This window comes from Rattus rattus, chromosome 8, assembly GCF_011064425.1.
Source record: "Rattus rattus isolate New Zealand chromosome 8, Rrattus_CSIRO_v1, whole genome shotgun sequence".
Classification (NCBI taxonomy): domain Eukaryota; kingdom Metazoa; phylum Chordata; class Mammalia; order Rodentia; family Muridae; genus Rattus; species Rattus rattus.
Genome location: NC_046161.1, coordinates 25,042,913 through 25,065,262, shown reverse-complemented (window position 1 = coordinate 25,065,262; position 22,350 = coordinate 25,042,913). Strand labels below are relative to the sequence as shown.

General features: G+C 44.1%; 1 protein-coding gene across 3 annotated transcripts in view; it reads left to right on the top strand.

The window, feature by feature from the left end:
- Positions 1-22,350, top strand: part of Ntm (neurotrimin) — a 951,504-nt gene that overhangs the window by 715,379 nt on the left and 213,775 nt on the right. The window lies entirely within an intron of this gene.

The window sequence follows — 22,350 nt, the reverse complement described above, 5'->3', positions numbered from 1 at the left end:
GCTTCTCTTCCCAGCCCATGTTCTCTCTTACGGTCATCCCAAGATCCTTGGGACCACTCCCAGTATCACCAGCTACTTACTCGCTCAATCAATCACCCTCTGCCTTTGGGCACGATAAGTCCTTTCTCCACTATGATGCACCAGAGCTTAAGTGTTCCCCAGCATCATCCCTCCCTTAAATGCAACAATCTTGTTCTTCTGTTATTCCATTCCACAGCATCCAGCATAGAAACAGAAACCCATGGCTTTACCCGCCATTACAAATATCTTGACTTCCTTACCTCACTGCTTTCAATCACACTCCTTGAGTAAAATGCAACCCAGGAAATTTTATATCACAAGAGCTATTACTACTTGCCCCTAGTGACAACTGGGCTTCTCAGAGTGGTGCCTGCCCGAATCCTTCTCTCTAACCTAACTTAGATATGCAAAGACGACGAGCCAGCCTTTTACCCTCTGGGCATTGGTGATATTCAGTCTCTTTTGTCTTTCTTAACCTTTATATTCCTGCTTTTCTATCTTACCCCCAGAGAACTTCTCTTCCTATAAATCACTCTTTGTTTTTCTTTACATGAATCCATTTTAGGTCTCAGTTTGAAGATTTTCTCAAGCTGAATTTTGCTGATATTTGTATCTAACGTAGTTACTGTCTTTCCCAATTAGAGAACATGCCATGTATGTCCCTTATTTTTCTGATCTTTTTATTTTGTTGTTTGAGATCAAAATTGGTTCTACTTATTTGTATTTACTATTTATGTTACTTATTTAGTGTACTTATTTGTACACTATTTATGTTGCATAAATATTTCTTATACTCCTCCAAAACACATATTTTAGTAGATTTTCGGTAAAAGTATTTTTTTCTTCTTCCCAGGCATTTTTAGCTTCAGCTACTTGAGGGACTGGTACAGAAAGATAGAAAATTCAAGTCGTGCTTGGGCTGCAGGGTGGGTTAAAGGACAGCCTAAGCCTAAATGAGACCCATCTCAAAGCTCTGTCACTTGCTGCTCATGAGGTATTGGTATGGCCCTAGAGTTTATTTACTAAATAAATAAATAAATAAATAAATAAATAAATAAATAAAAATAAAAAATAGGAAGGAAGAATTTAAGTAAAAAGTAATGTATTAAGAAAATTATTTGTAGGAAAATTAAGTAAGTGAATGAATTAAAGAGAAAATGCAACACATTGATGCCATTAGACACAGTACTCTCAGGGCCTCCACCCACCATCTTCTCTCCTAGCAGAAGTTGTTCTCTTGCCTAAAGCTGGTTTTACAGTTGCCATCTTCTCTGGCACTTTCCATAGAAGGCCAGTGTTTTGTTTTGTTTGTTTGTTTGTTTTCTTTCAGATACCTGCTGTTCGGATGCCTATTGTTTTCCACACCATTAATATATTTTATATTTGGATGCTTTCCTTGAGTGATTGTCTTTTTTCTCTATCTTCCTTTGCAGCCACACTCAGCTCCTAGATATTATTTATATCAGCTTTGATACTCTAGCTCACAGTTTGCTGTGCCTGACCTCTGCCCCACTGCTCCTCGGAAATGATATGACCAAGACACCCACAGCTCTGTAGTCCCTACAGAGGGAGGCTCACCTGACCTTTCAGGTTACTTAGCATCTTTCCTTCACTTCCGGAAACACAGCTCTCTGACTGTCTGAGTCTATCTGGTTGTTTGTTCTTGGGAGATGTACCTTCTGTGACAATCACAGAACTGGTTATCCTCGTCAAGCCCATCTTCTCCCAACAGCATGTGTATACTGATGCCTTTATAATTCACAACTCAAGGCTGCTTGGTCTCCTGCCTCCAAAACACGAGATAGTCCTCTGTCTATTCCCACTCAGTAATGCAAAGACATGGTAAGGTCGGTGCATTTGACTTAAATATATTGTCTTTCCCCCTAGTCTTAAGCTTTAGTGATCCCTCACCCAGAGGACTAAAATAAGAAAACAATTCTCATCCCAAATAATACATCCAACTCATTTCCCAATATGGCCCCCACCCACCCCCTACTGAATATTTCCTTTCATCACATCATCTCTTTTTAATTCTAACTGCTTTCATCTTTCATTGAGAATATTATTATAATATCCAACTGTCTGTCTAACCTATGCTGTCTCTGACCCAAGTCATTCTATATGCTGCAGCCAGACAAACCTTTCAACTAGAAATATGATTCAATCTTTCCTCAGATGTTTCACTGGTTCTCCTATTTGGTTGAGATGACAGCCAATATCCCTAACTCTTACTTGGTTTGGGATTCCTTAAGCTTTCCATCTCTTGATAAAACCTGTTTACCATGGTTACCTTCAACTCTTTACCAACTTGTCCCTTTCCACCATGTTGTGCATGACCCATGTTCCACTCTGGCAATACTGAACATATTCTCACTCTGTCCTGTGACTTTCCCTTTTTCTAGAACTTGGCAGATGTTGGTTCCTTTGACCTGAGACAGTTACCAGAAGGTACATTTTAGTAACCATCATGATTGGATTAAGAAACACCCCTGGAATTAGATGCCCACCTTTGGCTCTGAAATATCATTGGGACCATCACTTGAATGGGGATCCTGAATTGAATAACTCAAACAGGAGAAAGCCCTGTGAGGATCACCATTCCCATGTCTCTGCTTCTTCGTTTGCTGCAATATGAACAGTTTCTGCTTCACAACTGGAAGCCCGTTTTCTCCAGCCCCACGCATTCCTTCCCACTGTGGTCTCTATCCTCTGATCCAAAACAAACTGTCTCTCAATTAAGTTGCTTCTTATCAGGCATTTTGTCACAGTGATAACTTATGAGCCCACAGTACATGAGGCAGTTAGGTTCAGCTCGCCAGCTTACTCTTCCACCTGGCTATCCAGTTCATCCAACAGACACCAGATCCCAGGCTCCCTTACCCTTGTTTAAAATATCATTCCTCTGTCTTCACAGCAAATCTTCCTCATCAACTAGTCTAGGACACATCCCTCCCCTTCTCTCTGTCAATATGAATACTGATGTTCTTTGTTCCAAGCAGCCTTTTTGAGTCAAGTATGCTCAAAGTCTTTCCTGTGAAAAAGAATTGTGATGAACCCAGACACCATTGTACCTTGCCTTTTTTTATGTATCTATATCAGCAAAAATGGCATGGTCCGTGAGGACAGTGACAGTGTTTCATAGTTGTTTTGTATTACTCACTAGTACTGCTCCTGGATTATGATCGATTGTAAAACTGTGGTTACCCCACCCCCTCCCCACCATGCCTCATGTTTGTTGACTGGCTAGCTGAATAGAAAGAGAGAACAATGAATTTTTCAAGCTAGGTGTCCGTCTATATAGTGTTCTCTTCCTATTTAATCATGTTTTCCTAGGCTCAGACAACCAGAATCTCCATGACTAACCTGTTGATACCATGCAGGGAACACTAGTTGGTCTTGGCAGGCATGAGATGTGCTATCCCTGGCTACTCTAGTATCTTCTTATCATATTTTCTACTGTCCAACCCTTAAAAAAAACATCATTTCTCCCCTTGGAAAGATCCAAAGAGTGACTTTGAGTGGCATTTATTGTAAGGATGAGGCTAGATGAGACTGAAAAGAATTATGTGGCTAGAATTTATCAGTCCTTTGAGGACACTGGACTCTGGGTGTTGGTAAATAGAAGCCCCTTTCAATAGAGGAACAGCAGGCATTTCTTCCCCTTTTATTATGATGATTATTATTATTTTTGTGGTTCCCATGGAAACAACCAGAGCTAGAGAAGAGAAAAGTCAAGGAGGTTAGAGTGATGAGACAGCCCCAGGATGCTTAAGAAGACTGGCTGTGTGTGTGTCCCTGTGTGTGTGCGTGTATACACTGCTGGGCCAGGGGAAATTGGGATGTTTATTCAGGGCATTTATTACAATAGGGCTCAACAAGGAGGCAACTATCAGCTTTTAGTAATTAAGGAGTCTTTGTAACGACAGCTCCATTGGATTAATAGCCGAGGGAGGGAATCAGAGGAGAAGACAGTCTGAAGACGAGCTTGAGGAGTGTCAGGGGCAAGGGGGGAACCAAGCAGTAGAGTGATCACCTTCCACTCCCTCTTCTCATCTTAGTGGGAACACTGTGGATACCTCCTGTGGGATTTCAGCATAGCGGGGGCTGCTTACAAGCCCAGCAATTCAGAAAGCTTCTGCTGCTGCTCTCTCCTCAGCTTCCAACGGCCTTTCATTGTCTTCTTCTCACGCCATGATTAAGAGAAGGCAGGCAGGGGCTGTGTCAGGATGGGCGGGTGCAATACCAGGTGCCACCCAGAAAGGATCCTAACTATCCCAAACCCTCCTAAATGATCCTCTGTTGTGCCTTTCCTATGGCTCTGAGGACTGACCCACTTCATCGACAGTGTCTCTCTGATGTTTAAGCACTTGGCTCCAAGTGGGATGCTTCAGCCACAAAATGCATAGAAACAGACCTAGCCTCCCCGAGCTGAGAAAGAATTCATCATGACTGGCAGTTGAACTAAGAATGCAAAGGCAATAACCAAAAAAGGACACCCATGACAAAGACAGTGGCTTGCCCATCCAGCCCTGTTTCCCTTTCAGTAATGTGCACTGGCATTTGGAAAGCCTAAGACTTTATTTTAAGTGTTCCATGTCTGAGAGAAGTCGACTGACTAGTCCTTAACCCCGTGCTGACATGTGTCACTCACAAATGTCACAGCAGCCACTATCAACATCTAGGGCAATCTTAGAGTCCATATGTTAAAACAGAGAAATCCTGCCAACCTGTATTGCTTAAAACACACACACACCCACACACACACACACACACACACACACACACACGCACACACACATATGCACCCCTCATGGAGAATACCCACCATCCCGTCCTGTTCTACTGAACAAGCTGTCACAATAGACCATGAGTCGAAGTGACTTAGGGACTAAAAGACTTGGGTTAGCCTTAGGATTGATACTCCCCAGTTACATCACTTCCTCCAACTATGACAAGTTATGTATTCCACTCTTCTGAGGGGAAAATGGGTGTCACCTCCTAGTCCCCAGTTGCCATGTCGGTCGACTTAATTCACGGCAGCACCTGTGTGACAAAGTGATCAAGTCAAGTGAACAGATTCTGTATGACAGACTCCTCCTTACCTTAAAGCCACTGCCCACAACTGGCTTCTCTACTTCCTAGGCTTATTTTTGCCTTAAATGATTCCCCCCTCCCCTTATCTTTCTGACTGGCAGCCTTTGATTGTAAGAAGCAACTCAGTTCTACATTACCAGAGTAACAGAGTGTGTTGTAATTGGCCGGGAATCGGTCTTGAAATGTCAGGGAAGGATTTATTTCCCAGCGCTACCTCTCTAGGTGCTAATTTTGCTATAGGCTTCTGGATAATGGTTCCCGTTCACAATGGGCAAGAGTTCCTAATCAGAATCCAGGGCTGTAATTGGGTTGAAGGGATTTTAAATCATTAAAGTTGCATTTAGAAGGGGAATAGAAATAGAACCCCAAGATTGAATGACTCACTTAGTATTTAATGAGAGAGTCATGGAGTATTACTTATAATATTCTCTTAATGACCTTACAAGCAATGCTACTCCCCCCGCCCTCCAGGGCCTATTCACAAGGCACACTTCTGCAGTCTTATGCCCACTGCTCTGGAGCAATTAATTACTGACCCATCAAGGACTGATGGCCTCTGCACGGCCAGCAGAAGCGCTGATTTCTTTCCCCACTATCTCCTCACTCTTCATCTGCCTGTTGCCTTGTGCAAGGGCCTGACAGGAAAGGAGCTGACATTTACCATACCATAAATCATCATGCAGATTTTGGAAAGCTCAGCTTACCAGGATAGCCACCACAGGATGACAGAGAGTGCTGTGGACGATATGAGGAATGAGACTGTGGAAACAGGATGTCCAGGCTCTGAGGAGTGACAGTACAGTCACTTCAGAGGTTGTTCTCTGATGCTTCTGTGATCATGCCAGGTCACCTGATCTCCACGGTTAGTTTAGTTCCTTAACAACTCCATCTCCATATTGCTGGGTGTGGTGGTTAATCTTCATTGTCCACTTGATTAGACTCAGAAGCACCTAGGTGATTTGGAAACTACTCTTCTGGGTGTGTCTCTAAGGACATTACCAGACAAGACTAAAGGAAAAAGATCCTCCCTGAATATTGGGGTTGTTCAGTGGTCCTACTATTGAATAGGAATCCAGGAGACGAAGGGCGAAAGGACAATGCCTGCTAGAGAAGATATGGTCTCTGCATCTTGGCCTGTTGATTGGGATCTGTGCTCATGCACAACACACACACACACACACACACACACACACACACACACACACACTCTCTCTCTCTCTCTCTCTCTCTCTCTCTCTCTCTCTCTCTCTCTCTCTCTCCCAGTTGTGGTAGACTGAACCCCCTCTACAACCATAATTGAAAGGATTATGGCTCAGGATGTAAAACACTTGCCGAGCACACGAGACCCTGAGTTCAAATTCCCAGAGTTCATCTAAATCTGGACTCAACATGCCTAGTAAGAGATGGAAGGAAGGACACTAGAATGCCTAAGAAACTTGCCCAGCAGCCAGCCTAGTGTACTCAGCAGAGACCAGTAAAGGAGACCCTGTCTCCAACAAGGTGAAGGTGAGGCCCAACAGCTGAGGCTGACCTCCACAGGCATGGCATGGCAAAGGCGTGCCCACACTCACATGTACATACCCGTACACATTTGCACACATAATATCATAAAGCCCTTGCAGTATACCTCATCTGTCTCTAGAATTACAGAGCAGATGATAGAGTTCCAACAACTGATATTTTGTGAAGCCCTGCTGTATCTAAGTCCTGAGATCCTAGACATGTTGGTCTCTGACTCATGGTAGGCATAAAAGAATGATAACTTTCCTTAATGTAATTATGAACTGGGGGTCATAACCCAGCTCCAGGACATTGCATCAAGTCGGGTGCAGCACCAGCATTTACTCTGGACTTCATAGTCAACTAGATCTGCACAACCAAGATTCTTATAAAGCTGTGCTCCCTGGGGTGTGGTAATAGAAGGACTGCCCAGGGCACATGGTTCTATTTAGAAATGCCCTAATCCTTTGGAGAGTGTAGGTGATTCTGCATGTGTGCTGTTCATATGATTGCTTGGGGCTTTCCTTCCAGGCCCACCAAGTTTGGAAGCTTGATGCTTAATAAGTTGACCTGACTGGGTGGTATTTGGAGTCAGAGGAGGCCACTGATATGAAGTCATGTGCCCTTGGCTATTGACCTCCTATCGGCTGGACTGTCAGTAACCTTCGTTGCACACTGCAATGGTGACTAGTGTGTCTTCTAGTAAAGTGGGCTGTGTCTAAATCATCAGGAATATTACAGAAATTATTTTTTTTCTTTTCCAGTATTCAATGTGCCTGGATTTCCTTTCTGGTACCCAAATTATCACATCTATTTTCTTAAATGAATAGTTGAGACATAACTCAATGAAAAACACTTATATTGTTCTCAGGTCAGGTCAGTCTGGGGAGGTTTTGCATTTAAGAAAGTCTGTGAATATAGTTTTGCGAAAAAAATGAAACTTCATGCTGTTCGTCTAGGAGAAAGGCTGAATTTATAACACAAGTTTATTTGTTTTCTTTTGAAACTTGCCTGTTTTGTTTGTGGGACTGGTAAGAACCACAAATCCTCCAAAAAGAAACCAAATGGAAACATGACCAGTGTTTTTGTTATAGTAACTTGAGGTGAATGAAGTAGCACAGGCCTGTGTCTTCAGCACAGGAGATACTGAAGCAGTAATATCACAAGCTTGAGGCCAGCCTAGGCTGTGTCATGACACCTTGTGTCAAAAGGACAAAAAGAGAAGGAGAGAAGGAATGGAGAGGGTGGATAGGAACGAGTTGCCTAAGCCCTTTTGACCTCTACACCATAGCACAGTGTCTTAGTTAGGGTTTTACTGCTGTGAACAGACACCATGACCAAGGCAACTCTTATAAGGACAATATTTAATTGGGGCTGGCTTGCAGGTTCAAAGGTTCAGTCCATAATCATCAAGGCAGGAGCATGGCAACATCTAGGAAGGCATGGGGCAGGAGGAGCTGAGAGTTCTACATCTTCATTAGAAGACTGCTAGTGAGAGACTGACTTCCTGGCAGTTAGAGTGAGGGTCTTAAACCCACACCCACAGTGACAAACCTATTCCAACAAGGCCACACCTCCTAATAGTTCCATTCCTTGGGCCAAGCATATACGAACCATCATGCACAGATTTTATGATAAACTAAGATTTTTCCCACTAGCAATTTATTTCTGTCCAATTAATGCAGATAAGGAAAGTGGAGAGTGCCTTCTTATAACATTTGCTATTATTAACATCCATTCAGCCCACTAGAAAGGTAACGAGATGGGGGAAAGCTAAAACGGCCAGGACAGTCTCTAATTATAACGTGATGACTGACGTACATTTAGTTACTGAAAGCATTGGTAGTTCCATTGGTTCCAAATGCCAAATGCTTGCACCATGCAAATCCCAGCTGGATTAGTGAGACTTGCTATGTGGAAGAACATGCTGTATAATTGGTTTGATCCCCAAAAAACTGGGACACAAAGTAAAGCTGACAGTATCTTCATTGCAGAAAGGTGTTCCATTCCTGTGGAGACCTTTGGTGTGGCAACTATGTCATGTACCCCATGTCTGACCCTTTCCATACCTGCTTTTATTGGGAAGGCCCACAGGCATACATTTTGAACTTTTGCCCTCACAAATACCTTTTGGTATGCAGTTGTTACTTATGCAGACGTTAGCACTGAGACAAAGTCCATGGCAACGCATCTCAGATGGTCCTGACTGTGGCTCCTTCCCGATTCTAACGCCTTGCTTTCCCTTTGGCTTTTCACTGTTTAATTACGATGCCAGGCAGACCTGGTCTCATAACCCTCTAAGGAATTAGGAAACAGATCCTTTGTCTTTTGGGCAAAATACAAACCCCCGAGTGCATAAGTTGGTGAATCTATAGCACTTCATGCAAATTTCCCCAAGAGTTGCATCCTTAATAAATGCATGTAGTTTGATAGGTAGGATTCTGGTCTCCATGTCCCCTTGGCCAGATTCTCTCGAGCAGAAGAGGACTTGTTAACCCATATATGGCGTCCTTCCTCTACCACAGACTGGGTTGTTTTGAAGAAAGCCACAGCAGTGTGCATGGGATCTGCTCAATATTCACGTGAACATTGTATTTATGTCTGATTAGGGACGATAGCAACGTCTTCTTTGTCACACGGCAGCTCCCTGGATGCTGGTCAGGGGCCTTCGCTGTTTACCGCTGGAAGACTCCGTGCTTATCTTCCTGCGGCCACCTGTTTCTTAGAGATCGTGTCTTAATTAACTCTGTGTTATCGTAACAGAAATTGTAGCAACACGACAAAATCAAATTGTAAATGAAAGATAGAGAGAAAGAACAAACTCTGCTGACCAGAGCAGGGAGTCTGGAAGTCTTCAGGGAACTGGGAGGGCCGGGGAGTGGCTGCAGGCTTGCTAGAGGCTGCCTACTGAGCTTTGGAAGAATGGAACCAAATTCTGCTGCACTTGGAAGGAGACCTAAAGTGCTCCTAAGCCAGTGGTGTGCAAATCTCTTCAATGACCTAAAACAATTTTTTTTTTACTAGTGATCAGCATAGGTGCACATGATATAGAGATGACCCATCAGCCTTCTCACCCATACCTTCACTTAACAAGTTAAGGACCGGTTTGCCTTGAGTAGGTTGTTAGTGGGCATTCTTCTTCAACTCACATGCTTAACTCTAGAGACTTCCTCAGCAACCTCAGCCACAGCATTGTCTCCAACATTAAATTCAGACAGGCCTAAGGAACAAGACTCCCAGGGTGCCTTGCCTTTCTCAGGCTAATAGACTGAGAACCTATGTAGAATTCAATGCTGTGAATGGTTTCTAGAGAGAGCCAGGCATTTGCGTTTTCACGGGGGAATCATGGGTAACAATGGGCTCTCTGAGCCTACCCTACATTCCCATACTGAACCACCAAGGGTAGCCACTCTATCCAGACTTGCTATTCCTTCCTAAACCTTCCAACCTTGCCCACCTAATCCACTACCTAGTTCTCTTCCACTTTCCCCCAAAGTGGGCCAACTCCTCCTGTTGGCACACCACAACAGTTAAACCAGTCTTCCTTATAGACATGATAACTACATATCTGGTATTCTAAGGAAAAGGGCCTTTTATTTCCACTGCCTAAGTTGGCAGAGTGTTAGGGCACTGAAAGGAGTGTTTCTTTGAAATCCACCTGGTTGATAACCACACCCACTAGCCTCCTTGCTGTCTCTCCTGGAAGCAATCTATGGCCTAACAGAGTTTGTTTAGTACCCTGGGCAAGATTGATCCGCATGGTTGATAAAATATGCGCTTCGTGTTGTTTTACTGAATGGAGATTGATTCAGAGGCTGGTTAGCCAGCATCCACAGAGTCTGTCCCTGGCAGAAGAATAATCAAGTCGGAAGGGAGTACAGACCCAGACAGTCAAAGGTTCAGTTTGCATATGCAAGCCCCTAGTGAGCTGTGCCACCAGCACCTGCTTCAGGGATGATCGAATTGCTGCTTCTGGAACCACAAGTGGTGGTGTGAGAGAGCCTTCCTCATTAACTTCTTAGACACCCATTGTGTTTCTCACTTCTGTACCAGGCATCTGGCCACATGGAGTCTCAGAGGACAGCATTGACAAGAAGTGCAACTTCTACCCATGGGCTGCTATCTTGCTGCTACGTGGGGCTAGCTGTGTTGTCTGTATTCTCTTGTTGCTAAGGAATCTTCTTTCTATTCTCTGAGCACTCCCCATACATGCTCATGTGTGCGCGCGCGCTCACACACGTACATGCACACATTTTTGACTGCGTTGAGATGCGTAAGGTGAGCTATCAGCTGGGAGTTAATGACAAGGATCACTGTCAAGCTTTACAAAATGGAATTCCATCCGATGGTGACGGTAGACTTCTGCGAAGACACTATAGAGGGGAATATGACAGCTTTTTCAATCCGGTTATCAAAGCATTTGCAGCTCAAAGCAGGTGAAACAATAATGTAATCTTAGCGCTGAATGCTCATTTGTAGCTGAGTGTTTCAATAAATAAAATGGTGGGGGAAATGAAAGCAGGCCTGTTGTCTCCAATCCACTAAATTTAATATCCAGGCTATTGACTGACAGCTTTTTATCACTATAATTAGTATGGATTGTTCCTAAGGCGATTGATCACCCTTCCTACCTCTCTGGACTTGAGTTGATGCTTTTTTTCTCTCTCTCTCTGGTCCTCCCCACCCTTTTATTTCCATATTGATTTTGACAGTGGTGTTCCACCGCAGAGAGATTGCTCACTCAGACAAAAGAAAACTCAGGGTGACATCACCTCCTCTTCCCTGCTGACCTGTGACCTGACTCTTGGTACCAGTGGCCTTCTGCTCTTTTGTTCTGTACACAGGATTCTCTTCTGGGAAAAGCTATACCCAATCAGCCATAAAGTCTGTGCTCAGTGAACACCTGTCCAATAAGTTAATATTCGTATTTGCTCTGACTGGGCATGGTAACAGAATTGGGTGGACTGAAGATGCATTGTTGTGATTCAACCAATTGTATATAGCACAGGTTAGAAACTGATCAATTCTATATAGCACAGGCTAGAAATCTATTTCTTCTCATGACATTCAGTCAGTCCAGTGCAGCCCCCTTCTCACCCTATCTGTGTCTGTATCATCAGGGTTAAAACGTCATTGTTCAGTATCTCTTGCCTTAACTATGGTGATGATTTACTATCTCCAGTGCCCCTCATCCTGTCTAAGCCCAAACTTCCATCCCTAGATCCTGAACAAGATGGCAGGAAGGATTATGTAAAATACCAACTTTCACTACACTCCCCAGTGTCTGTGTCTAAGCTGCTTGGCATAGTACATGTCACTCCCTTACCCAGCCTTCCTTCCTGGGCTCTCATCCCCATTTCTAGGCACTGGAAAGATGGAGTTGCCTACTGTTTGCTCTGTTCTCAATTGTGCTGTGCCTCTGTAGGGTCCTATCCCATAATGCTTTCCATTCTTTTTCTTCTTGATTTCTCTTTATTCATCCTTCAGGCAGAATTCCTGAGGACATCCGGTATGGGAAGAATTCTTTCTTCTGAGAAATTGATACAGGGTCCTTCTTACTTATTATCCCAGGGAGCAGAGGGGGTGGCCAATGTCCCTTCAGGTGAAGTACAAGCAAGCTATCTGCTATGTTTGGAATGTGCTCCACATTTCGGACTTTCTGTCCATTGTAGTCATACTGAGAAATGGTGGAACCTGTAAGGGCTGGAGCCCAGTGGAAGGTAATTAGGCCATTTGGGAGCTACTATTAGAAGGGAATAATACAGATCTTACAGAATGAGTTAGTGCTCTCGGGGCTCGATTGGTATAAAATGTGGTCACACCACACATTTGGCCTCTCCTGTACATAGTGGTTTCTGTCTTCTCCACTATTTTGTAAAGTAGCCTAGGAGGAGCCTAGGGAGACCCTAGAATTCCTGGGGCTGCTTAATCTTAGACTTTCACCTTCTGTAATGGTAGTCTAAATAAACATATCTTCTTTATGGAGCAGGAAGTCCTGGCTATTTTATTATTAACCCAGAGATGGTCATCATCTTTCCATAAAGAACTTGCATGTTTCAGATCAGTTGCAAGCCATATTGTGGGTTAGTTTTGTAACTTACACTATAAAGTATACATTTCATACCAGTTTTCCTAATGGAATCTATTCTGCCCCATTTTGAGGTAAGATCAAATTGTCAGCAAAACTTCTATGAAGGACATTTCCTAAGTAGGGGAAATGCTAAGTATTTCTAGAAGTGCCCCCTGAGCTGGTACTGGCATGGCTGCCCTGCTGTGCTGGTGACAGCCTCTGGTCCCAGGGCTGTGGGCAGTGTGGAACCTGTCTCCACACATCTTGGAATAAAGCCTCCCTCAAACTTCCAGGTGCTTGCACACATCATGAGCCTGGTGTCAAGCCATTCAACTAAGTGCAACTCTCTCCTTCAGAACTGAGCAGAGCAGAGCCAAATTGGACTGTAAAGGCCCTGCATTCCTTGGCCCCAGGGAGCCTGCGGCATCTACAATGCAAATTGGCCTCATGAAGAGCAGAGTGTGCCAGGGTCTGCCTTCATCTGATCCCTATCCTGCCTAGTGTTGAACATGGGCAGCAGATGTTCCTGGAGGTGACTCCCTAGATGCTCACAGGCATGGCAGGCACAGCACAGCCTCCTCACTCAGCCTCTCTCCACACTTAGAGGAGACAAGTTTGACAGACTGAAACCAGTTGGCACGTGTTCTCGGCCAGATTGGAATCCGGCCCTTGCACAGGTTTGGGGGTCCACTGTGGCTTCAAGTAAAGCTCACTGAAGACATGAGATTCTTAGCTGCAAGGACTCTTTTGCCTTTGCGTGTGTGTTAGCATTTCTAATCTCAGGCATTTTGTTGATGTGGGGAGCATCACTGTAGGCTTAGGGACTTTGATATGTTCAGGCGCATGGAAACGCCTTCTTACTTTCTTACCCTCAGTGCGGTTGATTAACTTTTGGACTGTTAAGTGATCATCAGATTGTTTTTATTATTCTCTTTAATTATATATATGTGTGTGTGTGTGTGTGTGTGTGTGTGTGTGTGTTGCTGGAGCCCAGCAAAAGTGAAGGCACATGTCTGCCTTCCACTCCAGAGACTTCTTCAGAATTTACATGTGTCTGAAAGATATGCCAGTCATCATATGCTGCTTCCTAGATCTATGTCCTAAAGGTGCCCCTGACTGGCTGTAGATCTGGTCGAGAGATATCCCAGTTTTCTGAGATTCCATCCCCTCTATTGTAAATAAAGTTCTTCCGAGTTGGTGTGAGGGTCGAGGGGGCACAAAGGCAGTGGCCTGGAAAGAAGCACGAGGTTATTAACTGCCTTTTCCTTTATCCTTGATAGCTTTGCAAATGGCCTTCCCTCAGGGATTCCTCGCCTATGGTATCTTTAATCTTCAACATGACACACTTGCATGTTACACCCACGTGGATATGGATATTGTGGATATATATGAGGATATTTGCTACAGTAGTTAAAGTAGATATTTCATTATGGGGCAGTTAACTCTCTTTATCTATCATCTTTCCTCCCTCCCTCCTCCTGTCTCTTTCTTCCTTCTTCTCATTTTCTATCTATCTTTCTGACCCCATCTTCTATTCTCCCTACATGAATATCTTGAAAAGCAGCAAAGGTCCTAAAACACTAACTCCTTTAAAGGATGATCCAACAGGAATCCCGGTAAAATGGGTTGGTCTTAAAGTCCCTGTGGAGCCCAGCATCGCACTTCGATTGTGTGCTCTTCCTCTCACTGAGAGATCACCCCTTTTGCCCTAGTCTCTACCACCTTCCTCCCAATCCTGGCCTCTAGAAGCTCCATGGAGAGCACATGCTCTGAGCCCAGAAGAATCACAGCCAAGATTATGATGATCCTTCCTGAAGCTGTGCCCACTTAGTGAGGATGAATAGAGATTCTGAACTCAGAAAACTCCCAGGGGGGAAACACTGGTGAGTTGGGGATAAATAATGTATGCTTATTAATTTAATACATATGGTGAGAGCATGAGCCCGTCTGTCCTAGCGCAGAAAAGAAAGCTATTAAAATGTATCTGTTAGGGGGAGTCACACAAAGAGAAATCAGTCAAGTGATAAGAGCAGAACGTGTGAGGAGCATCAGGGAGTGGAAAGGGAGATGAGGCAGTTGGAACTGAACAGAAGCCTGTGTTAAGAAGCAAGCCTAGAAAGGAGGAAGGGACCAAGGGCCTCAGAGGAAGAAGGACCATGTTCCCAAGCTTCCAGGATAAAACTCAGAAACAGCAGGTGCATGGCTAATTGTCCCCAATTATCCTGAGCTGACCTCCCCAGGTTGGAGTCCCAAACAGTTATCTGGTTGGCTAGCTGACACTGCAAGTTTCTGTCATTTTGCCTCTTTGATGTCCAGGCCCCAGAGTTCTGAACAGATTGCTTCATGCTGGGGGACCTTAGCTTGGGGAAGTTCTCCCTCTACTCATCTTTTTCTCCTTAACCTAAGGTTGCCTTTCAGATGAAGAAATCCAGGGCGTTCTCTACAATACCTGTGCCAGCCTTCAAGAGGAGGAGCGAGGCCGCACATGCGAACCATTCTTGCCAACCATCCTGGTCCCTGCTCTAAACCCAGCTCCTTCTCAAAGTTAGCTATTGCAGGCTAAACTGGGACCAAGTGCTCTGTAGAGAAGAGGGTGGGTGTTGGCCTGTAGCCATCAGTGAAATAGCAAGGTTCAATTACTTGCTCCCTGAAGCTGAAACAATTGCCATTATCCTACATAATATTACTTGACCTACATTTTCACTTGAAAGCTTTCAGCTACCAGTTTGAATGTTGAGCTATAAATAAACATTCAAATTACAGGAGGGACAGAACAGCAGTGCCCACTATGTACCCACCTCCACCTTCCCTTCCCTTCACATGTGGTGAGGCATTTACTCGCTCCTCCACGGTGGCAGTCATCATCAGATGGTCTACCTAAAGGGGACTTAGTCTCAAGTAATAAGGCAGCCGCTAACCCAGGAAAGGGGTATTAATGTCCAGGACGGAGATTTCAGCCATCTGGATTCAAAGGGTCAGATTATCCACTGGCAACAATTAAGCAGCTCCATGCGGAGCAGCCACGTGACCACGCCAAAGGCGCTGCCAAGACAGGAGGTTAGTAAACAGAAGTACCCGCAGGAAGGGCTTCCAGGTTGGCCACAGCCCTGGCCACTTGGCATTTACACAGCTTCCTCTCTGCGGCTTCCCATCTGTCTGTGCCCACACCCACCTATAAGCTGTCTGCAGAGAGTTTAAACAAACGCAGGCCCACGAGCTGATTTTGTTTAAGATGTTAAAAGTCCAGAACTGAGTGGATCTTCAGGGCAACTCTTAAGCGTCCACAGCATCGGCAGCAACCACAGCATCGGCAGCAACCACAGCATCCACAGCAGCCACAACATCTGCAGCTCCCTTCCCTGATGGGCCGGCTATTCCTCCAATGTTGTCAGGCTGCACGATCTGCTGGAGCTGAGTGGAATGCTGAGTGTAATCCTTTCCCCACAAACATATGAAACACAGTGAAGAAGTCGGTGTCTCTGCTAGTTCTTCATGCAATCTATGAATTTTGAAAATTAAAAATCCTCAAAGTCTATAGGACATTCCCAACATTCTATGCAGTCTTCAATAGGCCAGGTGTTTACTTATTAGCCCCTGTAGTCTGAAGTTAGACCCCTTCTTTGGACTTGCTGATTAAGAGAAAATGACCAGGCCTTGTGACTACAGGCTATCAACCAGCCAATGTCCTCTGCTGATTTCTGGTTGGAGTCCTCTCACAGGGTGCGTGAGGAGGTGTGCACAAGGATTTGGTGTCTATTGACACTTCTCTGTCTTCCTCAATGTACCGAAGCAGAATATGGGTTAAGTAAAAAGACTGGTTTTTGCTTATTTATTTTTGTTTTCCCACATGAACTAACAACAGCTTTCTAGCCAGTAGTCTAAGTACAGTCTAGAACAGGGCCTCATTATGCCCAGCTTTCTGAGGTTTTAGGGCTTACCATTCTTATTTTCTTTGTCCTGCTATGCTGGGACCACCTTGAGGGTTGGTCCCAAGCCCATGTCTCCTTTCTTAGCCTGACTCCATATGTACTTTGGGATACTTTGCTTAAGTTAACACCTTTGTTTCTCTCTCGCCTCTGACTTGCAGTAACAGTGCTTTGATAGACAGCCCCAGCCCACCTACCAGTCGGACCAAAGTGGCTCCAGCAGCACCATCATAAATGCAAATATAAAACAGAATTACTAATTCCCCTCACATCCTTATCCTCCTGTGATGGAGAATACCCCATCTCACTAAAGTATAACACCCTCTACAAGGCTTCTCAGAGTGGAACTGCAGTGTTCACACCCATCCCTGCTCCTCCATGCATTGGCATCTCCCTTATTCCTAATCCACCCGCAAAGCATATCCCTATTCTATACTTTTGTTCTTAATTCCACAACCTGTATCTTGGCTCCTCATGGTCAAACAGCGATAGCTTCTGGAACTTCCTCATCACTGGCCTTTCTGCTACCAAGCTCTTTGTGTCACATGTCTTCTGGGAGAAGTAGAAACATTGTTTTAAGAGAGAAACTGTATACCAGGATGTTACCCAATTTAAGAACATTGATCTAACTTTTACACTTAAAACTAGGACTAGTTACCAACAAGACCTACATGCCCCTTTCCCCTACCTATATATACTTATACAAATCCACCGTGAATGGATGGAGTAGTGTAGCCCACTCCACTGATCTGCTCTCTGTACTTGGATAATATGCCCTGTACATTCTTGTTCCTTACCATGCTTGCACAGATCTCTTAGGACTGACCCAGGTATCCATTTTGATACCTCTTGATTAAGTCTTAGATCTCAAGATATTTTTTTTTCCTTGAAGATCTGCTTCTGTAAAGGCACAGCCCCAACCCATATACTTGACTTAACCACTGCCCTTCTCTATCCCATTGCCCTATGTGCTGTCCCCAGAATACCGTGCATTTATAAAACCACGTGGCAACCTATCTCAGGGTTCTGACTAGCACCTCAGCTCCAGGAAGAAGGAGGGCTTTGTGTTCTGAGTGCTGTGGCTTTGCACTTTGCACCACATCCGGTGCAAACTCAGAACTGGACCAGTGACTACATGAACACGGGTAGGGAAAAAGGGGCGAGGACTCCTTTCAGCACACTTTGCTTGGCGTTCCTAGCACCAGTAAACTTAGTAATTAACATCCTTTCAGATCTCCCCATGACTCATCTCTGCCAAGGACACTTGTGTCTCTGGAGAGCTGCATTGCTAGCAGATGGCTGCAGCATGACCATAAGTATGCATGTGCCCAGTTTATTCTTTAGATCACCCATGCTTGTGGCATGGGCTTTGTGTTTCTCCCCTTTCAGCTAAATACCTTTTCTGCAAATGTCTTTGCTCTTATTCATGCTTGGTTCAATTTTTATAGCAAGAAATAATCTAATGAACTTGGTATACTTTTATTTCTTATTAGAAAACTACATTCATTCATACCTTAATTTCTAGATATATTTCCAACTTAGATAAGAACAAACATAGAAATGTGACATACTAAGTCACACAGAATAGATTTTCCTATCATCTTCTTGGAAAGAAAGTGAGGTTGAATTTTTATCTTACTGTTATAAAGTAGTGAGACAGTGGCTTAAATGTTCAGGCCTGCAAAATGGCTCCCGGATCAAAAGTGCTTGCCTTGCCGTTTTGTTGCCCCAACTTTGATTTTCATAACCTACTGTGACAGCAGAGAGCTGACACCGGGCAGCTGTCTTTTGACATTCCACCTGCATACTGTGCACAGGCCCACATTCGCACATGATACACACAGTCACACAATGACAAAAATAAAAAAATCAAATTCAACCAATTAATTTCTGGTGGCAATGAAGTGGTTTTGTCTTTGGTAGTAATGTGTATGAAAAAGACATCCCCAAGGCCATGAGGGTGCTTACAAAAGGTCCCCCATCTCTGTTCCCAATGCTGAGGATTTCTGAAAGTTCTGGGCAAACTAACAAGGCACAGTCTCCCATGTGCAAAATGGGATTGTTTCAGATCAGGGAGAGCTTAATAAACTGACCTTTTGAAAAGAACTGTAGATGTTTCAAACACCAAAGTCCACTGAGAAGAAATGACGATGAAATGAAGCACTCAGATTTATTCTTTTTAAAGGTGTCCTATCTAAATTCTTCAGTCTATGAAATAGAATACTAAATGGTTTCCAGCCGGCCACTTACCACCACCAGGAGAGTGGAGGACTGTCTCTGTAATCATGATTAGTAATAAAGATACATTACCACAAGTTTTTATTTTCTGGGGAGGCTTTCAGTGGTTCGTGCTTGAGGCAGAAGGGAACCAGTTTGCTACGAATATAGGCATTTTGGCAAGGGATGAGGGAAGCTTTGCCGTGTTCAATGGAGGCTCCAGATGACTCTGATTATAAATAGCTACTATACAGCACAACAAAAGGTCACAAGATCCCTTTCATGTTTGTAGCCTTGGTTGTTTTAAAGGGGGCAGAACTACTCTCTCTGCCCTTGTTTGTCATCTAGCAGTACATAGCCTTCTTTATGTTGTACTGCCTCACTGGCGACTGACGCAGGCTGAGACACGGATATGCAGCTTGATGCATGTTAAACAGGCCATAGATGAAACAATTGTGCGTCATTCGCCCGATCTATTATATAGCATTGATAGACAAGTGAAAGAAACTAGTGTCCATGCACTTGGCTGAATTCGACAACTTGGAGACACATTATATAGAAGGGTAGGGCTAACCTTTTAGCAGGGAAAAAAATGACAAAGGAATCAGAAAGGCATTTTCTTTGAGTAAAAGAGCCATTTACTTAGTAAACATTGGAATTTCCTAGAGTAGCTTATGCGTTTCTCTGAATTGGTAGAAAATGATGCTTCAGTCTTGAAATGGGGCAAGGCTGGTGGAGTGCACAGCTCTCCGTTGAGGGAATGGTTGCTGCTGGGGACTGACTGTAAAGGCAACACCAAGACAGATCGAGATTGTGATCCACATTTTCCTTAGAGTCAACTTAGAGTCAATGCTTTCTCACCCAATATCTCTAGGTTCTCAGAGGCTGAGATTTAGACCTGATCACCTATGCTGACTTGAGAAGCAATGTCTGAACTCTTCCTTTCCACACAGTGCATTACATGGGAAGGCATTGCACAGTTCCAGGGAGGCAGTTGTAAACAATATTTCTAGGCTGCTGGTCAATCTCCCTCTAGATGAAATAACAGGATCCCTGCTTTCTTATTTTCAAGATGACAGAGATAATCTTTCTTGGTCACAGTTGGAGAAATAGCTGTGGCAGGGAGGGGTTGCTTGTTACCTCCAGAATGGACTTGGAAGACACCTGACTAACCCGCTGGGCCTATTGGACCGTCTCTTATGACTTTAGACACAAGGAAAGGTTACCCTAGTGAGATCTTGGAGGTGGTTTTTCACAGACAGTCTCCTAGTTATTTTTCATCACCTTCACCATAAACAAACACACACACACACACACACACACACACACACACACACACACACACACACACACACACACACCATACAAACTGCCAGATAGCTTTGATCAAGTCTAGGCCTGGTGCGCTCTCTCTCTCTCTCTCTCTCTCTCTCTCTCTCTCTCTCTCTCTCTCTCTCTCCATATATATATTAAACCTTTATTTACTGTGTTCAAGGGCATTGTGCATACACATAGAGGTTGGAGGACAATGTGAAAGAACCTGTTTTTTTCTACCATGTGAGTCCCAGGGATATAACTTGGGTTTTCAGTACTGATAGCCACTGGAGTACACTTAACCATCTTGTCTGCCCAATGGTTTTCTATTTTGTTGCATGCCCTGTCCATGAAGCCCAGGCCCAGCATCAGTGAGGTACTTCATCTGGGTGTTCATAAAGATATTCACCCAGGGACTTGGTTTTTAAATAACTTTGGAATCATTGCCATGGTTGTAATAAATGCCTCTGTGATTTGCATTTAAATAGCATTTTCATCCAGAGATCACAAGGAGGGAAGCTATCTTAACTCAATATCATGACCCAAATTCTCTCTGTTTGAAAGCCAGCCCATGTACATAAGGTACACATCTCCCTCTCCATGGCTCCTTCTACTCCTGATCCAAGTGGCAGGGACTGAGGGGTGGGGAGAAGTACACAGCTGTGCAGCCCTGGCCTCTTGCTCACCCTGCATCATCAGCCTCTAGGCAGGTGCTCTGCTATTGGCTGGGAACTTGGTAAGTGGGAGAGCGAGGCTGGCCATGGCTTCATCACTCCAGAATATGAGATGTCAGTGACGCTGACAATTAGAGTGACCAAAGGCAGTAAATCTGACCCTGAAAACCACATGAGTAGTCACCGTCTAGTGTAAAAAGATACCTACTTTTAAGGAACCCATGGAATCTTTTGGATTCATTGTTAAAGCCAAGGATGACTGAAGAAGTGGCAAAAATTAGAGTGAAGAGGAATCTTAACTGAGCATCAGACCCAAGCCTTCATTGCCAGCAGTGACAGTTCCATCCTGAAGACCCTTTGTCTATGGCATGGCCTTTCCTGCAGCCTCCAGTCTTCCTGTCTCTTCATGTCATTCTCTCACATCTCGTGGAAGGATTCTGTTGCATACCGAGCAGTTGAACTTATTTCTTCATCAAGACATTTTTCTCTGTCCCATAGATTCTTCAAAAGGCACCCTTTGAAGATGTGTTTCTATTCAGACCCAAGCTTTTGTTTAAAAAAATAAAAGAAGTGTAAATATGGAATGTTATTGAAAGGGTCTTATCTGGCTTTCAACATGACATCTAAAAATATGTTTAAAATAAAGAACAAATGTTGTACAAGGCATGTGTCAAGGCAGCTGGCTTTCTACGGAGAGAGCTGGGGAGTGCTTTGAATGCACCGAGCCCCCCAACAAAAGCATTTGATGTATCAGGACCAGCCCTGCCCCACCTCCAGTCCTGCTTCCTAAGTGTCCTTTACTTCTCCACCAAGAGGGAGCAGTACAAGATGGTTGGATCTTGTCCTTGTTCTGGTCACCAACACTAGACTGTATTCAATGATCACACTACTTGAAATGTCTTCCTTACAGCACCCCTTCTTTCCTAATCTTTGACCATTTGTTCTGTACACCCCACTCTCTGTATTGAAGACAGATTCTTTCCTAATCTAATAGATCCTGGTTATGGTTTCTGTTCCTCTACTCCGCCTAGTTTTCTCCCCTTCTCCCTACCCATCAGAATCCAGTCCTTTTGGTTTGGTCTTTCACTAGAAAACAAACAAGCTTCTAAGGGACAACAATACAGTGCAATATGATATGATGTGATAAGATAAAACAAAACTGTTATATCGAAGTTGAACAAGACAGACCAGTAGAAGAAAGACAGCCCCACAAAAGGCACAAGAATTGAGACCCACTTATTTGAATACACAGTAATCTCATAAAAACACTAAGCTGGAAGAAAGAATAGGCACCCGGAGGATCTGGTACAGGCCCTGTATTGCCTCAGTCCCTGTGAGTTCGTATGAGCTTTGCTCGTGTTTATTTAGAGGACCTTGTTTTCTTGGTGTCCTCCATCCCCTCTAGCTCTTATACTCTTCTACCTCTTCTTCTGAAGGGCTCCCCGAGCGCTGAGGGGAGGGATTTGATGGAGACATTCCATCTAGGTCTGAGGTCTCTCACTCTGAGTAATATCTGGCTGTGCGTCTCAGTTTG